Below are 21,556 nucleotides of genomic sequence, written 5' to 3' on the forward strand. Positions count from 1 at the left end.
AGAGACACATTAATGTCCCCCTCCGATATTATGACTTAGAAAAAATACAATTATGGTTTATAAAAATACAAAGTACATAGATAATTTGAAAAATAATCTGATTTGAAGGTGGTAGGCTAAGTACATACTACACCCCTATAATTATAGTCTCCAAATGTAGAAGAACATCACTTGCCATCAATGATGGTTTGCTTGTTGTAAAAACTGGGAGCCAAAGTACACCAGAAGGGCAATTGTTGTGCTGCTAAGGAGGGAAATCACAGACAATTCACCTGTGTGCATCACCCTTTCCATATGAAACAAGCAGCAGAATTCACTGCTTCCAGGGCAGTATAATAAGAACTTAGATTGGGAGACAGAGATTCTGGATCAATAGTAACCACAAAGACTGAATATGCTAAATAGAGCACATCCCAGTCATATCTCCAGCTCACTATAAGAGTGGATACCTTGTCCAAAATGCCTACTAATCAACAAAAGCACAAACTAAGGAAGCAAGCTAAAAGGGAATTGTGACTACTACAACGGATTCATAAATTGGGATTACTAGAAATAAAAGAATGCCAACACCACAAAGGAGACAACAGATTCAATAAATGAAGAATTTCTAAACAGAAAATTGATGGAGTAATCAGAAAAAGTTTTTGTTTTGTTTTGTTTGTTTGTTTGTTTTTTAAGTAGGCTGTATGCCCAGTATGAAGCCCAAAGTATGGCTTGAACTCACAACCCTGAGATAAAGACCTGAGCTGAGATCGAGAATCTGATGCTCAGTGGACTGAGCCCCAGGTGCCCCCAGAACAAATTTTTAAGCATATATATTTACTTTTTTTTATAGAGATAAAGGAGAATATTGTATGTGCGAATCAAAAAAGAAAATTAAACAAATTTTATTACAAGTAAGATCCAAGAAGATATTACTATTATGGATTTGGTCTATATGATAAACTCTAATATAGTCACTAACTTATCAAAATATCTAAAATAATACTTATGGAAATTGAGTAGTTTATGAGAGCACAATTTCATGTCAATATCCATCACATGTTTCTCAAGTTTTGCTTGCTCAAAGATAAATAATTGATGTAGAAAATTTGAAAGATATAAGCATGTTTCTATTACTTGATTTATCCCAGAGTTCCTGTAGGAAAAATCAGAAAATCCAAACTTATTCTAAGTATTCATGTATTATGTACAAAGTTAGAATATATACAGTTCTTTTTAAAAATCAATCCTGGTAACGCAGATTCTAGAAGAAATAAATGAGTGAAATTTTTTAGATTTTCCAAATTGATTCTAAAAGTTAGCTCCTGAAGAGAGATGAACAGCATAGAAGGATCTTTTAAGTTGATATATAAAAACATTTTTCTCAAGAATATTTTAATGATTATTGGATATTATATAGATAATAAATATATAAAAATATAATTCTATTTATAATATTTTTATCGTATGATTTTGCTTATATGTGGAATCTAATTAACAAATGAATAACAAACATAAAGCAGAATTATACCTATAAAGACAGAGAACTAATTATTGTAGCCGGGTAGGAGGAGGAGATGAGCAAAATGGGGGAAGGGGCGCAGGAGGTCCAGGCTTCCAGGTATGGGAAGAGTTAGGCACAGGAATAAAATGCACAGCATGGAGAATATAATCATTGGTATTGTGACAGTGTTGTATGGTGGCAGATGGTAGCTACACTTGCAGGGAGCATGGCATAACGTATAGACTTGTCGAATTGCTATGTAGTGCACCTGGAAGTAATGCAACATTGTGTGTCATCAAGGATACTCAAATGGAAATAAATAAATAAATAAATTTACAAATGCTTTCACTTAAGTGTCAGAGCTAGAAATAAAAACCACTCCAGGTACGTAATACAGAAAGGATTTAGTAGTAGGAATTAGGTGCTTACACAATTATTTTAAAATGATGGCCGATTCAATGTCTATAAACCCCCTCGCCCTTCCTATTTTTTTTTGTTTGTTTGTTTTACCATCACAACACTATATCTGCTGTAGACATTAGAAAGTCATCATTCCTTACTGCCTCTGTCACTGCTGCCATCACAACTGCCTCACATCTGTGAAGCTGGGTACCAGACACTGGTACATGGACTCTAGTGCTACAAATATTCGTGATTTGCAGAATTGCTTCTCAGCTAACATAGCTGCAGAAAAGGACCTCCATCTCATCTCTGAATTCCAAATTTCACATGACTATATCTTGACTCAAAACGTTTCCTGTAAAGGAGTCTCACAAAGTAGTTTTTAGCTTTCCCATCACTGCCAATGAAACAGGATGAAATGGATTCTGATCAAGTTCATTCAAGCATCCGCCACAAGCAGAACACAAAGCTGCATACACCATCTGATTTCAAAATCCGAGGTAAAAAAGAGAGGAAAAAAAATATATCAAAGTTTAACTAGTAATTGTCTCTGGATATTGAAATATAGGATGATTTTAATTTTCTCCTTTGAGTAGTTCTTGTTAAATTAACTAAAATAAGGATATGATACTTGCTTTAATTTTTAAATTGCATTTACATTACATTACATTTGTGCCTGTGTAGTGAAGAATTTTGTCTGGTCCATAGAGAGATGTCCAGATGTCCTTGGTTGCTAGCTTTAACTTTAAGACACTTGAAATTTCGAGAGTGATAGTATGGTCTTTCTTTTTCATGATAAGCCCCTGGAACCACATTTGAAAATCTGATTCTTTATGCTACAAGATGATGCAGAGAGGTCCTCTCAGATCACAGGATATCATATGGACATCCACGGCATGGGATAGTGGGGACTGACCACATGGGAAAACTAACTGATCAATCATACCTACTTAATGAAGTCCCATGATGAGCTCCAGACTCCAAAGCTCGAGTGAACTTTCTGGGTTGGCAGTATTCCATGCATGCTGTCATACATTAAAATGGGTAGACTAATGTGTCCTGAGGACAACAAAAGCTTTGTGTCTGAACTCTCCCAGACTCTATCCTATGTTTCTCTTCCTTTGGCTGATTTTAATATACCTCTTCCCTGTAACAAACCATAACCATGGGTATAACAGCTTTTGATGTGTTCCGTGAGTCATAGTGAATTACTGAAACCAAAGGCATTTTAAGATACTTAAATTTTCAGTTCATGCCAAAAGTGAGGGCAGCCTTGTGGAGGATTGTGTCCCTGGATCTTGCACTCCAGATAGTACCAGTCAGAATTCTTTATGAAAACTATAGAAATTGAGTCTGGCTAATATAAGCAAAAATGTCTCATTGGAAAGATAGCTGGTAGCTCACAGAATCTATAAGAAAGCTGAGAAAAGACTGAAAATAGAATAAAGGAATTCAGACCTGAAAGAAGCCTTTTCTAGTCACTCTAGTGTAGGTTGAAAAGAAATAGTCACAGACTCTTCCCCCCCTCTCTTTGTATTACCCTTGGGTGTGCCCCTCACTTACCCCTTGGGTATGCCCCTCTTGGCTGTGTGACTTGCTTTGGAGAATGGAATAATAAAAAAGGTGACATGAACAGAAATTTGAAAAGTGCTTGTCCACTTTGAAACTTGAGCCTAAGGAAGCCTGCAAAATGGTGGGAGGCCATGTAGAGCAAAGTTAAAGTGCTCTAGTTAACTGCATGCTATTTGCCAGAAACATGAGTGAGATCATCTAAGACCCTTTGACCATCAACAAACATACCAGTTAACCCCAGACACTTGAGACAGCTGAAAAGAAATCAGTCTAGACATTAAAAAACAAACAAAAAGCCACTCAGCTGATTCAAATAATCCTAAAATATGAAAAATGGGCATGATTATAAGCTGCTAAACTTTGAGATAGATTATCTTATAGGAATTGATAACTAATACAAAAATTGGACAATCAAGTGTTAAACTGTTTTTTCCTTTGCCTGTAGTATGAATGTTGAGGAATAGAGCTAAAATATCATGGCAGAGAAGCACTATAGTCTCAGTTCCAATGTTTGTTCTAACCAGGGGGAATCAAAAATTCAAAATTACTATTGACAAATACTAATTTTGAAGTTCTGGTGTCTTTTGCTCTATTTTCTTTTGTCCTCTTTAATTCTTTTTGAAAAAATATTCATTTACCTGAACTAATTATGAAATATTGCAGTATATTTTCAAGCACTTGACAAAAATAAGGGTTTTTTTATTAAAAAAATATTTCTGGGCCCTTTTTCTTCTTTATCCTAAAAGAAGATAAAACAATAAGTGTACAAAATTACATTTAAAAGCACTATTTTTTTACAAAAGTGATAATGCTATACAAAAAATTAAAGTAACATTTTTTCTTTCCCAACTAAATGTTGCCCTAATTTATTACGTATTGATTGAAACAACATGATTTAATAATAAATGTGAATTGGTCCTGTTTAGTGCTTTACCTGTAAGTCTGAATCATTTGTCAGTACCACCACATAAAGTAAAACTTACTGATTCATTTTGTCTTAGTTGAATTCCTTAGAGAAACAGGACATATAATTATAGAGATAGAGATGGATATAAATATATTTGGAGAGAAATATATAGATATATATAGATATATATAGAGAGAAGGAGAGTGATTGATTACAAGGAATTAATTCATATGATTATGGAGGCTTATAAGTCCCAAGATCTGCAGGGTGAATTGGCAAGCTAGAGACTAAGAAGAGCCAATGTGTGGTACTGGTCCAAGTCCAAAGACCTAAGAACTAGAACTGATGGTGTAATTTCACTATGAAGGAAGAGAAGCATGCTCATGACCCAGGAATAGCCAATGTTTCCATCTGAATAATAAGGCAGAAAAAAGCCAATGTCCAGTTCAAAGGCATCTGGATGAGAGTATTAGCCTTTTTATCCTATTCAGGCCTCAAGATGATTGTATAAGATCCACATTAGGAAGAGCAGTCTGCTTTACTCGAATCTACAGATCCAAATGTTAATCTCACCCCAAGACACCCTCACAGGAGTATAATAATATTTAACATTTGATTAAATATTTGGCCCAGTGAAAAAGAAACGTAAAATAAACCATCACACATTTGTAAATTATGTGTAGAAAAATAGATATAAAAACTCACAATTATACTTAAACCCTTGGTACCAGTCTATTTCTCTCATCTTATGCTGAATCTTTGAAGTCTGAAACATGCTTCCCTAAATCTCCTAATTTATTATCCCCTATTCTAATTAATTTTAGTCCTAGCTATGACTCTTCACATGGAAATGAATGCTATCCTTCAGACATTTTTGATATAGCTAAAGACTTAGTTTGAGAATTAAGATAATAATTGGGATATTTATGTGGGTGGAATTTCTTACAAATTCAGAACAAATAGTTTAACTTGAATAGTGAAAAACAGAAAAAATAGACAACTCCAGATAATTTTATCCAGCAACATAAGCCAAGGTAAAACACAACGTAGAATTGCTTCTTACTGGAATTTTATTTATATTTGTCCATAAATTACTGCACAGAAACTGGCAGTATTGAGCAATATCTGACTTCAAGAGACATTTGAATATAGGAGACCTAGACCTAAAGTCACAGAAATTGAACATTGGATCAAATATTGTACATAATGGCACCATCTAAAGGTGCAAATCAAGTATGCATAGCCTACCGGATTTTGTTTTCAGAACAGAAAGGAAAATATTTCTTTGTCATAAGAAAAAATTAAACCTCACGAGCTATAATGGTTGGTGGAAAATATTATCATTGATTTTTGCATGCCTATAAGTTATTTCACTGCCTTATCTTCATCAAAAGAGATTATTTCTTATTTAAGTAGCTAGTTTTATTGTGGTGATCACTTCATAATGCATATAAATGTTGAATCACTATATTGTACACATGAAACCAAAATAATATTGTATTTCAATTGCACTTCAGGGGGAAAAAAAGTATTGAAAATACAATTGCACCAGGCACTGTGGAAAGAGCTTGAAATAAATATATGGATATAGACGCATTCTTGATTTTAACAACTCAAGATCTAGTGGAGAAAAATAGACAAAAAACTGTTAAATTTTATGTATTAAATTTATGAACACATGTTGACAAAATGCTGTGAGAACAACAGGAGGAAGAGTCTTACTTCTGCCTGGAACATTGGGAAAGTATTCCCAGCGGAGGTAACATTTAATCTGGCTTTTGAAAGAAAAGTAGTTTCCAGGTGAAGAGACAGACATTCCTGGCATAAAAGCAAAAATGTAAAGGCATCAGGGCTGACCAAGCTGAAGAAGTATCCAGGGATTTGCATTACATTCATTATGACTACCGAGCAGAATTCATGGTTTGAAGTTTCATGAAAAGATGATGTAAAAGTCATGTGCAGCCACTTTGTAAGGGTGGACTTTTAATTCATACAATGTAGTTCAAACTGCTTAGAAATCATTGAGCTATTGGAGAACCACAGATATGTTTAATAATCTCATTGTGTTTTAAGTTATCACATGCTCATCTTTAAAAATTAATATTCATAGGATATACCTAAAAAACCCAAATCACTAGTTTTCTAAACCACCCAAAGATAACTACTGGCTATATTTGGGGTCAGCTTCTCCAGACTTTTCTATATAAGTGTACACATGCATGCACACACACATAAACACACAAGAATGTAATTCATGTTTTTTTTATCCCTTGCTTTTTCTACTTACAAATATATTGAATACACCCTCCAATTTAGTGAGAATTGTGCAGTTTTTTAAAAAGATACATAATGCTCTATGAAAAGTGAATATTAAGATTATTGTCAACAGTATAGTTTTTATAGAAGAGCAGTGACGTTATCAAATTTGATTTTTAGAGCAATACCTCTAACAGGAATGTGAAAGATCTATTTGAGTGAGTGAGAAAGGATGGTAGGAGTTGCTGTGAGAATGTAGTAGATAACTGAAGATAAAGTAAGGGAGTCACACAGGGACCAGGGAAATAGAGAAGAGACACTAGATCTAAGAGATATATCATAGCCAAATTTACTCTAATTGGACCTAATTGGTTCAAAATGAGGGTGAGCTGTAAAGGGTTACAGAGTGAGCCTGGATTGCTCAAACCCTGCACATTCCAAAAGAAGGCATATCTTCAGGACTGGACTTTGGCTGGCTCCTGGAGATAACCTCTGAGCCCCTAAAATATTCTGCTTGAAAACAGTGGGGTTTTTATGCCCGAGGCCGTAAGTTTTTGTGAGGTTGGGCATGGTGGGTGATGCTGGAATCTGAGTAGCTACATGCCTATCTGACTGATCCCCAGTAACAACCCTGGACACCATGGCTTTAATGATCTTTCACGATTAGCAACATTTTGCATGTTTTCATACATTTTGGGGAGAATCAAGGGGTCTTAGGCTCCTTCGCTGAGAGAGGAATATTGGAAGTTTATATCTAATTTCTCCTAGACTTTACCCAATTGCATTCTCCCTTTGTTGATTTTATATCATTTTATTCTAATAAACCATAACCATGAAGATAATAACTTTTCTGAGTCCTCTGTGTCCTTATAGCAAATAATGGAGCCCGTGAGTCATCTTGGGGACCCTGACACAGAGGCTGGAAGAGAGTTCCAAATCATTCCCCTGAGAAACCAAGAGAAATGGGTGCCCCTGAATTAATAGGAATCATAGGAGAAATAACAAATGTGTATTTGTGAAAACCAGGATAAAGTCTTCAGAGTCAGACATAGTAAGATTAAATTGTTAATGTAGAAGAAGAAGAACCAAAGTACTCAATAGAAAATAAATATTTAAAAAAATTTAGTTATATATGGTAATGTACAATATGTAATCATACATCATATCAAGATGTAGAACATTTCTACTCCATAAACTATCCCAAGGCCACTCTCAGTTATTATCACCACCAGCGGTAGCCACTATTCTGACTTCTATAACCACAGGTTAGTTTAGCTTTGAACTTCATATGAATAAATCATATTCTATATGCTCATCTAAAACTACCTTCTTTTGTTTAACGTTATTAAATTCATCCATAATTTAGTTATATGTATAATTTATTCCTCCCTAATTTTGAGTGCTATTCCATTATAAGAATAAACAACAGTTCTATGTTATGCTGAATAATGGCCTCTCAATGATGTCTCTCAAAGATCCTTATAAGAGGGAAGCAGGAGGTAAAAATAAAGGAGAAGTTGATGTGATGATGGAAGCAAAGATTGAAGTGACACAGTTAAGATCCAAGGAATGTCACAGCCTCTAGAAACGAAGAGATGAGAAACGGCTTCTCTTGCAGAGCCCAGAAAGAAGCAGCCCTACTGACACCTTGCTTTTAGCTCCAAAGACTTGTTTTGAACTTCGGACCTCTAGAATTGTAAGAAATTAAATTTGTGCTGTTTTAAGTCAGTAAGTTTACAGTAATTTGTGTTAGCAGCAGTAGACAAATTGTCTACTCATTCTTCTGTTGATGGACATTAAGGCTATTTCAAGTTTGGAGCAATTGTGAATAACATTGCTGTGAACATTGTTTCACAATCCATTTGGTGGAAAGATTCACTTATCTTGTGGAGGGCGAATCAGGAATAAAATTTCTGGGTCATAAAATAGTGGTATGATTATGTTAATGAAAACTGATAATTTTCCAAAGTGTCTGTACCATTTTATACTCACCAGTTTCTCCATATCTGCACAAACATTTCATATTTTTAGGTCCTTATTAAGTTTTACATATTTTGATATGGTATCTCTTTGTAGTTTTAATTTGCATTTCTTTGAGCACTAATGCTTCTAAACACATTTTCCTATGTATGGACTACTTAGCTATCACTAAGATTTTAGTGAAAACCATGGACTGCCTAGAAAAAAAGTGCATATAAAAATGAAAAACATCTTCACATGGTTTTAGAGAGTTCACAGGATTGTGAAACCTTTGGCCAAGGTTTGATCTTTGACTTTAGCAAGGTTTGACCTTAGCTGTTGGTGTTCTCTGCACATCCTGCCCCACACTTTTGTGTTCCAGCAATCTTGAGTATCTTGAAGTGTCATCTCTCCATTGCCTTAAAACATGCTACCTCCTTCAGACCTCTTACTCTCCATTGTATATATAGTTCACCAATTGTCTCCTCCAGGAAGTTTCCTTGAACATTCAATCTCTTCTTTTTGGGTGTCTCCTAAACCCTACCCCTCTTTTTTGTTACCAAACTTAGTATATTCACCGTAATTATGGGTCTATTTTGAACATCTTGAAGTCAGTGACTGTAATAGTCATGTCAAACAGAGCATAAAGCTTAACACTCAAATATTTGCTGAATGAATAAATGAAAGACAAAACACTTAATTTAAAAATCATATCATCAGTAGTGATTATTCTGTAATTCTGAATTTCCAGAATTCAATGACTGGTCTGGCTGATGCAATCTAAAACCATGTTTTGTTTGTTTCATCTTTAAACACCATAGACATTTTGGGAGGGCAGAGGGGAGATGTCTTATGATAAACTAATTGCAATGATTTAATTTTATTTTGAATTGGTATTGAAGAAGATATCTCTGCTCTTTTGCTTTTTATAGAAGTCTCTTCATATTTGCATTATGCTCTATATCCCAAAGAAATAGAATTTTCTATTAAAATATATGTTTGTCTCTGGATAATATGAACTCATTAAGTCAGTTTTCACATTATTGTTGTTTTTAATGGTGCAAAGCAGGTGTCCAGTGAATCCTTGTTAACTGAGACTTTTTGTCAGATCACTGACCAAATAATGCCTGAGTAATATCTAGTCTGACAAATGTTATTATCTGACATTAACACTTGGGCCAGCTTTGTTTTGCTCCCTCAAAATCAATAGACAAGCTAAAGGCAGAAATACACCAGAAACTAGTCTTCCTAAAGAGCACGGTGACAACTCTGCTGTCATGGTTCCATGGAAAGAAAAGGTTATTCCTCATTTGTGGCGAATGTCATGTTCTCCCTCACCAGGGAGAGTGTAGGCTTCTGGGTATTGTCTCTTCAAAGCATATACAGTTCCGATTTGAAAAGAAAAATTCCAGCTGGGGTTCAAGCACAAGGCCTCCTAGGACAGGGCTAACCTATTGCCATTCTCTGCACCAAGGCACAATGATTTTATCCACTTACTCATTCATGCAGTTATAGGTATTGAAGGCTCTACCATGAATTTTTATTTGAGCACAGTGGGCAAAGGGAAATGAAGAAGCATCCATGGCTTTTGAGACATATACCAATAACTAGTACACAAATAATTGCTTGTAATATTTTTCTTCTCGACATGTCGATGAACTTATTGCTAACAACTTTATCCTTGTGAGTCAAGAAAAAACTTAGAAATAAGAAAGATTTAAATTTACCATTTATTTTTGTTCAAACATATCCTCTATATTTTTATCTTCCTGCGAATGTCAAGATATAATTGCTCTATTTTCACATATTTGCTCCATGAGGAATTCTCCTTCCACCTTTGGTTCTTCCTTAGCACTTTGAGCCATTAACTCCATTGGCTTGCTACTTTTTTCTTCCTTCACCTTGCTCTGAAAGGCTCCCTTCTCTCCTCAAATAGCTCTTTTTCCTACTACTTTAGAACCACTGAGCTACCTGTATCTGGAGGAAATGCTTTTAAAAGGCTCATTTATTAAGTCCATTCTGTCATTTCTAGCTGATAAGTGTGACTGAGTTGAAGAAATTTTTTTGAGTTGAAGAATTTAAAATAGACCAGCTAGCAATCTAGCAATATTTTTGCCAATCTAAGACAATTTCCAAGCATTTCTCACAACAGAATCGAGCTCTAAAATATAAAAAAATAAACCTCTTAATGCCCAGTGTTGGCAGAGTGTGAATGCTATGTGAGGATATGAGAAACACGTTGTCATAATTCTCCTACTGAAAATTATTAGTGTGCTAGAGCAAACTCCTAGTGTCACTAATGATATTTTTTTCTGGATTTTTGACCTAACATAAAACTAGGGCAGAATCTTGATGGATCATAAAAAAATTATAACAGAACATCAAGTTTAAAGTAAAAAAAAAAAACAGAACATCTTATCAATCATAAACCGATGATTTATATTCTGATAATAATAAAATGTTAGGGGAAGAAAGCTATTTCTAAATACATGGGCATACCAAATCACTGTTAGACAATACATAAAGTACTTCCTGAGTGCGTAATCTAATTTAGGCTCTTAGATAGTTTAATAAGTGCCCATACCAGTATAGATGTAGCAAAAAGTGGGCACTTTTATGTAAGCTGTAGTATATATGTCTCAACTAAATATATATGCCTCCCAGAAAAGTTTTCGTATATTTTCTCCCAAATCAATACACTGATGACATTGAGAAGTTTTAGTTTGTTTTATTATTTTTGAGGAATGCCCCATTAATAAGTATTATGGTCATTAGCATTCTTCTGCTAAGGCAGAAACTTTTCAGAAAATATTTTGATTCATAATTATAATTATCAAGCATAAAATCAACACATGGTTTGTTTTTAAATTATTTTACATGGGTTCCTCTAAAAATCAAACAAAATGAAATAATCAGATGGGGTCATTTTTCTGGAAAGCTCCAGTATGCAAAATATGATTTCAATTTCAAGGCCAAGTGCTGGAAAAATGAAGGGAATGGTAGTAGTGGTGTATCCAGATTGTGCACAGCTCAGGACTAATATTGGGTACTACACAGATTCCAGCTCACACAGAGGCATGATTATGATGCAAAGGTTCTTTCATAATTCCATGCTGTGCAGACAAATTTACTATTTTTTTTGAGGCCTAATATCAGATGTTTACGCATTCTTCAGTTAGGACGCCCGTGTTAGAACATGAGAACAGCCATTAGATTAGATCATTGTTTTGATGGAAGTGTCAAAATTTGATATGATGCAATCATATCTGACCACTTAAATCTGGTCTGACCTCCAATAAACTAGAAGATATACAAATGTGTACATAGGCATTTGATCATTTGAACAGGTTTATGTGGATCGGGACATTTTTGTCTGGCTGATGCTCAGGTAGGCAGCACTGTTCCTTCATACCTCTGTTACATTCATGGATATGTTACTGCATAATTGAGGAAAGGGAAGCAAATTTGAAGGATAAAGATGAAGAAGCAGAGCTGATGAGCAGAGCCAGAATCCTGCCTTCTCCCTCAGGACTAATTTTCAGTGATTGTGTGAAACTCTGGGCCCAATCACAACTACTTCAGAGACCATAGTGACAAAAGTGCCACACTTTTGTTTCTGCTTGCGACCTACCACTATTCTGGCCACAGGAGTCCTTTGCTTTGGGAAAATCTGAGAGTGGCTAAGAAAAGATATTCATCTCAACATGGCTAAAACCATATAGGAAATTGATTGCTTGTGGAATGCCTTAAGCTAGGACAGATAGAGTCTGTCTGCTCCATTTTATTTCTCAGTCCTGTTTCTTTGATATTGGCTTCACTTTGGCAGGATTTTTCCTTGTCACTGCAAGACGGCTGGCAGCTGAGGACAAATTCTTGTTGCATAACCAGCAGCACAGAAAATCTCTTCAAGTGCTTTCCACAGAAGAAGAAAAGGTTTTTCTTTTCCAGAAGCCACAGCAAACATTACCCAGGGTCTCACTGCCTCTGATTGAATTACATGCCCATCTCTGAACCAATCCCAGTGGGACACACAGACACCTTTAAATCAAGAGTCAACTGGGGTCCATACTTGAAGCATGAAGCCACAGGGCAAATCCTTTTTAAAGACTTCGCACTGAAAATGGGGGGAAAGGATGGATTTCCTGAAGTGTAGTTAGAGTATGATATATGATGGAAGGGAAACAATGTGCTGACGACAAAATTATAAAGTTTCCATTTTAGTTACTTCTATGTAGGTTCTGGTGGTCTTCTGATGGGCCATGACAACCAGGAGGTTTGCCCGGGCAACATATGAGTCAATGGAGGCTGGAGAAGAAAAGAAGAAACTCTACAGCCCATAGCCGACAGACTGATTTGTGGGAACATTAGAGAAAACCATTGTGAATTCCCAGAAGTAAGGAAGAAATGGTTTTAGTGTCTGGAGTTCTGTGTACCATATGGTTAGAAGCTTAAGTCCTACAAACAGGAGAATGTTTTCTTCAAAACCAGCAGTTTATATAGACAAAATAAACACGTCATAACATTTTCCCTAACCTACGTTATCTCCCCAACATCTCTCATCACTTCTTACCTCATACTCCCCACCAGTACTGTCCAATAGAAATATAACACAAGCATAAATCAGGCACATGCATAATTTAAAATTTTTAAGTAGTGACATTAAAAAAGTAAAAAGAGAAAATTAATTTTAGTCATATACTTTAATTCAATTAAAATATTCTCATGGCAATATGCAATCAAGTTTAAAACCTAATTGAGATATTCCACTTTTTTTTTTGGTATTAAGTCTTTGAAATCCAATGTGTAGCCACATTATAAGTGTTGAATAGTTACCTATGGCCCGCACTTATTATATGGGACCGTGTAATTCCATATGCTACTCATATTAAAATACTTCTTCTTTTCTGATATTTTCATTCTCCTCTAACATTTTTGTCCTTTAGGCTGTACTTAGCTATCAGTGCATCCAGAAAGCCTTCCTCAAAACCCCTACAGCTTATGTGGCTATCCTACGGTCCTGTGCTTATCCCAGTCATCCACATGTTAATGACAATGACAGGATCTTGCACTCTACAAGCCAGAGATCTAATGACAAAAACATTTTTAAGAAAAGATTATATATGTATATTTTTTTCTTATTTATATTGTGGTAAAATACACATACCATAAAATTTGCCATCTTAACAATTTTTAACTATACAGTTCATTGGTAATAAATACATTCCCGTTGTTGTCCAGTCATCACAACCACCCATCCCATAGTTCTTTTCATCTTGTAAAATTAAAACTCTATACCTGTCAAACAGTAACTCCCCATTCTCCACTCCCTAGCCACCTCAACCTGGCAACCACCATTATACTTTCTGTTTCTATGATTTAGGTTACTCTAAGTACCTCATTATGAGTGGAATCATATGGCATTTTAATTTTTATTACTGGCTAATTTCACTTGGCATAAGAACCTCAAGTTTCATCCATATTGTAGCATATTTTACAATTTCCTTCTTTTTAAGGCAGAATAATATTCCATTACATGTATATACCACATTTAGCTTATCCATTTTTATCAGTGGATGGGCATTTGGATTGTTTCCATATTTTAGCTATTACGAATAATGCTTCTAAAAACACAGGTGTACCAATATCTATTCAAGTACTTCTCTTCAATTCCTTTGGATATATACACTGAAGGGAAATTGCTAAACCATATGGTGATTCTATTTTTAAAATTTCTTTTATACACTTCATTGTCAACAAGATATAGTCACATACCTACTAGTTTCAGTACTATTCAGTTGTTGATTTCTTCATTTACTATTTTTTATTGAAGTGTAGTTGACACATGGTAATTCTATTTTTAAGTTTTTGAGGAACCACCACTCTGTTTTTCACAGCACCTGTACCATTTTACATTCCCACCAACAGTATAAAAATTTCCAATTTCTCCACATTCTTGCAAACATTGGGTATATTCTATTGTTTTGGTAGTAACCTTCTTAACAGGTGTGAAGTAGTCTCTCATTGTAATTTTGATTTATATTTCCCTAATTATTAGTGATATTGAGCATCTTTTCATGTACTTATTGGCCATTTGTATATCTGGGTAAATATCTATTCAAGTCCTCTGCCCATTTTTGAATTGGACTATTTGTATTTTTTTAAGTTGTAGGTGCTCCCTGTATATTCTGGATATTAATCCCTTATCTGACATATGATTTATAAATATTTCTCCCATTCTGTAGGTTGCCTTTTTATTCTGTGAATAGAGTCTTTTGATGCACAGATTTTTTAAATGTTTATGAAATCCAGTTTGTCTCTTTTTCCATTTGTTACCTGCACCTTTGGTATCATATTTAAGAAACCACTGCCAAATTCAGTGTTGTGAAACTTTCATCCTACGTTTTGCTCTGAGAATTCTATGGTTTTACATTTAAGTTCTTGGTATATTTTCAGTTTCTATGTATGGCATTGTGTAAGGTCCAAGTTCATTCTTTTGCATGTGGACACCTAGTTTTCCTAGCACCACTTGTTGAAAAGACAGTCCTTTCTTCGTTGAATGGTCTTGCACTCTTCTCAAAAATCATTTCACTATATGTGTGAGGACTTATCTCTGTGCTCTATTCTATTCCATTGGTCTATATATCTGCCTTTTTTGCCTTTATGCCAATACCACATCAATATTACACTGTAGCTTTGTAGTAAGTGGAGATCAGAAAGTGCAAATCTTCTCATTTACTCTTCTTTTTTGAGGTTATTCTGGCTATTTGAAATCTCTTGAGATTTTATATGAATTTTAGGATGGGTTTTTCTATTTTTCCAAATAGCATCATTATGATTTTTGTGGAGATTTCATTAAATCTGTAGATTACTTTGGATGGTATCAACATTTTAACAATATTAAGTCTTCCGACTAATGAACATAAAATATGTTTCCATTTATTTATGTCTTCTTTCTAATGAGAAAAAGTTGTTAAAGACCATAAACCTCTTGAGGTCAAAGATTTTGTCTTATTCATTATTGTTTGCACAGAAGTAAGTCCAGTGATAGGAGCAGAGTAAATACACAATAAATATGAGTGGAATAAAGAGGAAAGGATCATAAGTCTAACTAACTTGAACTCTCACCCAAAGCCAATAGCATGGCCTTAATAACATAAAGCTTTTCTATGGGGACACTGTATTCTTACCTCTGCCAATATCTATTGTTTTCCAGTTCCTGAGTGATTCACAATGAATGTAAACACAATTTAGGTAACATTTATTAACTTAAATTATATTTATAAGAGTATTTTAAAAATGTTTAGATCTAGTCATGTAAAGAATAACTAAATCTCAGAGATTTTTTTCATTTATTATAGGCCGGATGCTGTGCTAAGTGGTCTGCATGGCATTATATGGCCTGATGTCAACATAAACCAAATAACACTTTGTGAATGACTTTTTAAAACTTTAGTCATAGTAAAACATAGTATGGTGTTAAGAACAGATTAAGACACAAATGACATGGATTTATATCCTAGCTTTAGTCTTACTAGTCATTTGAGTATGGCCAAGTTTCTTACTGTTAGAAATTATTGTTCAGAAATATTAATTTCCACATATGAGTGAAACCATATGATAATTGTCTTTCTCTGATTGACTTATTTCACTCACTAATATGTAGAATATAAGAAACAGTATAGAGGATCATAAGGGAAGTGAGGGAAAACTGAATGAAAAGTCTTCAGAAAGGGAGAAAAACCATGAGATACTCTTAACTATAGGAAACAAACTGAGGATTGCTGGAGGGGAGATGGGTGAGAGGTGGGGTAATTGGATGATGAGCATTAAGGAGGATATGTGATGTGATGATCACTGAGTGTTATACACAACTGATGAATTATTGAATTCTACATCTGAAACTATGTACTATACGTTGGTTAATTGAATTTAAATTAAAAAAAAAAGAAATATGAACTTCCTTCTACCTTCCCCTGAAAAGAATGAAATTTATTTTGCAATCACTTGACTATGGGCCTGACCATGTATCTTGCCTTGGCCAATGAGGTTTTAGGAATGAAGGCACAAGCAAAAGCTTGAAAAACAGTTAGAAATTGTTCATATCTTACAATTATGCTATTTCCAAAAGAAAAATATTCACAAGCTAACCTACCACACTCTAGAAAAGAAAGAGAAACTTGTAGAGTAGAGCTCAGTTATTCTAGCCTAGCTCACTCCAACTGACCTTCAGCTAGCCAACGAACAGCAGAGCCTCCCAGTCCAATCCAGCCAATATCAGCTATCCCTCATGGGGACCTACATATTCAAGAAAATATATGATTGTTAATTTAAGCCATTGCATTTGGGGGTGGTTTTATATTCAACACTTTTTGTGGCAACAGCTGCTTCCACATTTGTGAAATAGAGATAATAACCACACATACCTCACAGTGATATTGTAAAGATTAAGTAGGTTGGTTTATATAAAGCCTTAGAAGAATTCCTTGCATCTAGAAAGCACTAAGTATGTTAGTTATTATTTTAAAAATGGAAAATATTAGACGGCCAGAGATTTTTAAGTGACTTGCTCAAAATCAAGGGATAGTAAATGATGATAAATGATTGAAACTTGGTTCCAATTTTACTAGGTTACCTCAGATTCTAAAATTTGACCTTTCAGAATGTGCTAGAAAACTGGAAAACATCACTAATGGAAACTATTCTTGGGAAATGGAACAGGCTACCATATAAACAGCATGAGCTTTTGAGTCAGACAGAACTTAAACTCATTCACTGGATAAACATTTAAGTGTCTCTAGGAGGCAGGCATTCTGCTGGGCATGGGGAATGTGAAGGTAAATTCAAGAGGGTTTCTGTCTTAAATGAGAGCAACAAGGAGATCAAACCGTTCTCCTGCCCTTTACTATCAATATGATCTTGGATAATTTAGTTAATGTTTATAAGCCTTGGTTTCCTGACCTGTAAAATGAGGACAATATTAACCTGTTCCTGATAGGGTTTTGTGAGTTTTAAATGAAATGACTTACATAATACAGGCTAGCACATCCTAGACCATCAGAAAAATACTAGTTTTTCTTCTCTCTCCTATTTTTTTTTCCTTTCTCATAAGAGTACTTTCACAGCTCTTTATGTATCTCATGATGAGTAAGTAAAATTAAATTTTCTCCAAACACCTCACAAGAGAAGAGAACTAATTAAAAAGATACTTTGGGAGAATTACTTAAGTACACTCAATTGTAATTATGGAATTCAAATCCCAAGTAAATAAAAACAATTTAATCAAAATTAGGTTGTGTGATGGGATCAGAAGTGGCTCCAACAAGCCATAAGGACAGTTATTTTCACTTAGACTTTATGATATCACTCACTGGATATCTCTCTTCCTGCCTCATCCTCTTCTCCAACTCAAAGGATATAAGGAAAGACATAGATTTATCACTTCAACAACTCCTTTGAAAGAATTTTAGTGCTTTTCTCTAATTCTGTGACAAATGGTGGTTAGTTCACTCAATATTCATGTTCAACTCCTTTTTCCATGCCTTCCTTTATTCTAGAGGATAGAAAAATGAATAAATGATTCCTGGTCTTTCCTCCTGTCACAGTAAGGGGAAGCCATTTGATACAGTGCTATCCAACGAGATGTGAAGGGAAATCTGTTGAAGAATATCATTGTTCTATTGAAAATGGGCCATCCTTTCTCTTTTTCCTTCCTTGAACATAATTCTGATGTTTAGAGTTTCCATAATCATCTTAAGCCAGAAAAAAAATTGAATAGTATAGAAGAAAGAAATAACTCAGCTCCAAGAGGATATCAAGAGATGACATAGTAAATATTTAAAAACAATTATGACCAGTTCATTAAGCTTTGCAAACTACTGTGCATCAGCCTGAAGTCACTGATGGGTTTTTAACAAATTTGGACTAGATTTCTGAACTTCTTAAGAAAGTCAGATATACTCTTGCTTGCAGCCAAAAACATTCTTAATAGAATCAGTTGCACCCTCAGAATCCACAAATAATAGCTCTATGGTAAAAGAATTATGTAAATCTTTTAAAGGTAGAAAATGTCTTTAACAATATTATCAAAAGTATTTACTTAGACTAACAGCCATAATAATATTGAAAGGCCTTATACAGAAAAGGCAATTAAATTAATATTAATATTTTAAACCCTATGATTTTGTAAAATATTTTGAACTGTTAGGGATTTTCAAATTTGTAAGTAAAAATATAGAAAGGAGATTTACTTTACAAGTATTGTTTTTATAGTTAACAACGTTGTACTATGTACTTCAAAATTATTGAGAGCCTAGATCTCATGCTATGTGTTTTTTGCCAGAATGAAAAAAAAATGAAGGAATAGTTTCATTTAAAGAAGCACTTGTTTGGAGAACGGTTAAATTCAATACAACATCTAGATAATAATCAATAGCAACTAGTCACCTAAAAAATAAAATTCAAACATTACCAAGTCTGCTTGCATATTCTCTCTCTTTACATCTCTGTCCTCTTCAACGTGAATGTACTGCTTCATCCCACTTAACTGCATATTGCATAGATCACACCCTTTTTTAATTGCTAGGATCATTCTGTCTGCAACTTCAAGAGCAGAGATGATGGTATCCTATGAAGAGCAAGACTCTGGAAAAAGTTACATCTGAACTTGACTCCCATTTCTGAGTCTTTACCTGCTACTTATTCTTGGGCATATTTCTTCAACTCTTCTAATCTTCAAATTTCATTATCTGCAATTTGGAGAGGGTAAGGACTACCTCTTTGTTCTAAGTAAAGCTGCTTAAGCACAAAGAACAGTGCCTAAGCAGAGAAAGAACTCCTTAAGCCTTAGTTTCATATCATATCCAATTTAAATTGCTGATAACTATACAGGAATGTCTGCTGAATCGAAGTGACTCCTGCAATTCAAAGCCCAGATGCTGAGAAACTTTTCAAAGCCTTTATTGATGTAACAATGTCACAGTGATCTCTTCCTTGCAGCACTTATTACCCATCTCCCCCACACAGCGTAGTAGGCATGTAGCCCATGTATTGTGTATTGCCTTTTAGATGGTGTTCTCTGATAGAGTATAAGATCTAATACGTGATTATTATTTCTACTGATTATTATTCATCTTCCTGGTATCCCAGTGTTTTTCATAGAGAATTTAAATATTTTTGACAAAATATTGTAGAGACCGAATTCATGATTTTAAATACGCCAAAAGTCACCTACCTATCAGTCTCAAATAAAAAATATTTTCTAATTGAAACAACATATTAAAGGTCAAGTGTGTCCCTAATTCTCAGAAGGAAACTGTTGCCCATTTGAAAATTAGGTAACCTATTTTTTTCCCGAAATAATAATTCTATATTTCTACCAAGTATTAGCTTCATGGTTCTACAATAAGGAGTCAACATGAATTCCTTGTGGAAAAATTATCACCTGGGAAACAAATTTTAAATTATTTGCAAATGAAAAATCTCTCTGAAAGGAGCTACAGTTTAAAATTTTATACATCTTTAAATAAATAATTTTGAAAAGAGTATTCTTTCATTGACCTGGAGAAAATTAATCTGATCAAGAAACATTTAAGGTTGTTGTTTTTTTTTTTTCTGAAAAAGGCTCACAGAAAGCATTAATCAAAATTTTATTTTTATTAACTCATTTCCTACAAATTTTTTTCTCCACTTACGTCACTTCTAATGTCATATGATGATGGAATTTCTTTGGCTCGATGTAAGAAATAGCAATATTTTAAGAATTTGAGTAGATTATTTTGTTTCTTGACATACAATGACTATCATTTATTTAGGGAAGAAATTAGTAAGAGTGAAACAAGGTGTAAGAGTATAGTTCTCTAAGTGGCATCATCCCAAGAGGAAGTAAGGGGTAACATCATTAAAAAAAGTGTCTAGATTGCATGTCACTCAAAAATATATTATAAATTAACATATTAATGCATAGACTATATATAATTCTAGTGTTTACATAAAAGCAGGTCTTACTATTAATTTATGCAAGGTAGTCATATTTTCCCCAATAATTTTGGCAACTTGTGTTTTCCTTTCCCCTATAGATGGATTAGCTTACAGCATTCATTACTTAGCACTTTTAAAAAGCATTAAATATTAATATTAAGCTAAGTAGCATTTACAGTGCAGATATTGCTCTTTTACTTTTTTTTTACATTCTTTCCCCTGTCCCCCAATGGATGCCTCACTCAAAACAGAAGAGAATATTCAAGCATTGACTCTAGATCTGATTCCACTTGTCATTCTGGCCACTCCAGACATAAATAAACTGACTGCCCGTTTAGATATTATCCTTAAGAGTAAGATGATTAGTTGAGGATTACTGAAATCACACTATCAAATAAACCACACTCAATTTAGAAAACCATTACTTTAGCATGAATTTTAAGCAGACTACAAAATAATATACAAATTGAATTAGAGGACATTTATAATTTTTTTTCACTGGGGAGTTGGTAAAACCCATATCCATGAGTGGTTAAGCAATTGTTACTGTTCTGGGTCTGTGCACTCTTCCTTTTTACCAACTGTCATTTGTGCCTGTGTTGTTCTGGGCTTTTCTTTAGGTCTGGTGATTGTCCCTGTGTCAGCCTCTTGTAATTTCCTCTGTTTGAAAAGCTTGGTCATTAAAGTGCAGATTTTCATCATTTGTGTCTGGCTATCTCTCCCCTTACCTGCTGCTTGTATAATCTGTGTAAATGCCAGAATCACAGATCTACAATCTCTTCAAAGTGCTGAATCCTCTGTGGGAATGCTTCGCTCTAAAATGTCTTCTTCACGCTGGTGATGGTTGTTTTAAGACCTCTTGTGTTTTAGAAGGATGAGGACATCATTGAGTGCATTCTTACAACTTCCTTTCTGTGATCCATTATGAATTTGACTCAATCACTCATTCAGCAGATATTTATTGAGCACTTACTCTATGTCAGATGCTGATCAGATTC

At 34.4% G+C, this 21,556-nt stretch overlaps 1 long non-coding RNA gene across 1 annotated transcript in view; it reads right to left on the reverse strand.

Moving 5' to 3' along the window:
* Positions 1-16,874, reverse strand: part of LOC140622282 (uncharacterized) — a 57,202-nt gene extending 40,328 nt beyond the window's left edge. Inside the window, exon 1 of the long non-coding RNA XR_012022052.1 lies at positions 16,807-16,874. This is a non-coding gene — a long non-coding RNA (uncharacterized lncRNA). The remainder of the gene's footprint in view (positions 1-16,806) is intronic.
* Positions 16,875-21,556: the final 4,682 nt, after the last annotated feature.

Source organism: Canis lupus, chromosome 2 (assembly GCF_048164855.1).
Source record: "Canis lupus baileyi chromosome 2, mCanLup2.hap1, whole genome shotgun sequence".
Taxonomy (NCBI): Eukaryota; Metazoa; Chordata; class Mammalia; order Carnivora; family Canidae; genus Canis; species Canis lupus.